The sequence below is a fragment of the Neomonachus schauinslandi genome, chromosome Y (genome assembly GCF_002201575.2).
Source record: "Neomonachus schauinslandi chromosome Y, ASM220157v2, whole genome shotgun sequence".
NCBI lineage: Eukaryota > Metazoa > Chordata > Mammalia > Carnivora > Phocidae > Neomonachus > Neomonachus schauinslandi.
This window is the reverse complement of record NC_058420.1, coordinates 1,882,912-1,885,050: the sequence shown is the minus strand read 5'-3', so window position 1 is coordinate 1,885,050 and position 2,139 is coordinate 1,882,912.

Sequence of the window (2,139 nt, the reverse complement as noted above, 5' to 3'; positions counted from 1 at the left end):
CATCCCTGCCGCATTCCTGAACTTAGGGGGAAAGCTCTCAGTTCTTCCCCATTGAGAATGATATTCGCTGTAGGTTTTTCATAGATGGCTTTTATGATATTGATGTATGTACCCTCTATCCCTATACTCTGAAGAGTTTTGATCAAGAAAGGATGCTGTACTTTGTCAAAAGCTTTTTCTGCATCTATTGAGAGGATCATATGATTCTTGTTCTTTCTTTTGTTAATGTATTGTATCACATTGATTGATTTGTGGATGTTGAACCAACCTTGCAGCCCAGGGATAAATCCCACTTGGTCGTGGTGAATAATCCTCTTAATGTACTGTTGGATCCTATTGGCTAGTATTTTGGTGAGAATTTTTGCATCCATGTTCATCAAGGATATTGGTCTGTAATTCTCCTTTTTGATGGGGTCTTTGTCTGGGTTTGGGATCAAGGTAATGCTGGCCTCATATAATGAGTTTGGAAGTTTTCCTTCCATTTCTATTTTTTGGAACAGTTTCAGAAGAATAGGTATTAATTCTTCTTGAATTGTTTGGTAGAATTCCCCTGGGAAGCCATCTGGCCCTGGGCTTTTGTTTTTTGGGAGATTTTTGATGACTGCTTCAATTTCCTTAGTGGTTATAGGACTGTTCAGGTTTTCTATTTCTTCCTGGTTCAGTTTTGGTACTTGATACATCTCTAGGAATGCATCCATTTCTTCCAGGTTATCTAATTTGCTGGCATAGAGTTGCTCATAATATGTTCTTATAATTGTTTGTATTTCTTTGGTGTTGTTTGTGAGCTCTCCTCTTTCATTCATGATTTTTTTGATTTGGCTCATTTCTCTTTTCTTTTTGATAAGTCTGGCCAGGGGTTTATCAATCTTGTTAATTCTTTCAAAGAACCAGCTCCTAGTTTTGTTGATCTGTTCTACTGTTCTTTTAGTTTCTATTTCATTGATTTCTGATCTGATCTTTATTATTTCTCTTCTCCTGCTGGTTGTAGGCTTTATCTGCTCTTCTTTCTCCAGCTCCTTTAGGTGTCGGGTTAGGTTGTGTACTTGAGACATTTCTTGTTTCTTGAGAAAGGCTTGTATTGCTATATACTTTCCTCTTAGGACTGCCTTTGCTATATCCCAAAGATTTTGAATAGTTGTGTTTTCATTTTCATTGGTTTCCATGTATTTTTTTAAATTCTTCTTTGATTTCCTGGTTGACCCATTCATTCTTCAGTAGGATGCTCTTTAGCCTCCATGTATTTGAGTTCTTTCTGACTTTCCTCTTGTGATTGAGTTCTAGTTTCAAAGCATTGTGGTCTGGAAATAGGCAGGGAATGAACCCAATCTTTTGGTACCAGTTGAGTCCTGATTTATGACCTAGGATGTGATCTATTCTGGAAAATGTTCCATGGGGACTAGAGAAGAATGTGTATTCCATTGCTTTGGGATGGAATGTTCTGATTATGTCTGTGAAGTCCATTTGGTCCAGTGTGTCATTTAAAGTGTTTATTTCCTTGTTGATCTTTTGCTTTGATGACCTGTCCATTTCAGTGAGGGGGATGTTAAAGTCCCCCACTATTATTGTATTGTTGTCGATGTGTTTCTTTGCTTTTGTTATTAATTGCTTTATAAAATTGGCTGTTCCCACGTTAGGGGCATAGATATTTACAATTGTTAAATCTTCTTGTTGGATAGACCCTTTAAGTAGGATATAATGTCCTTCCTCATCTCTTAGTACAGTCTTTGGTGTAAAATCTAATTTGTCTGATATAAGGATTGCCACCCAACATCTCTTTTGGTGTCCATTAGCATGGTAATTGTTTTTCCAGCCCCTCACTTTCAATCTGGGGGTGTCTTTGGGTCTAAAATGAGTCTCTTGCAGACAGCATATCGATGGTTCTTGTTTTTTCATCCAGTCTGATAGCCTCTGTCTTTCGATTGGGGCATTTAGCCCATTTACATTCAGGGTAACTATTGAAAGATAGGAATTTAGTGCCGTTGTATTGCCTGGAAGGTGACTGTTACCGTATATTGTCTGTGTTGATTTCTGGTCTATGTTGCTTTTAGGTCTCTCTTTGCTTAAAGGACCCCTTTCAAGATTTCTTGTAGGGCTGGTTTTGTATTTGCAAATTCCTTTAGTTTTTGTTTGTCCTGGAAG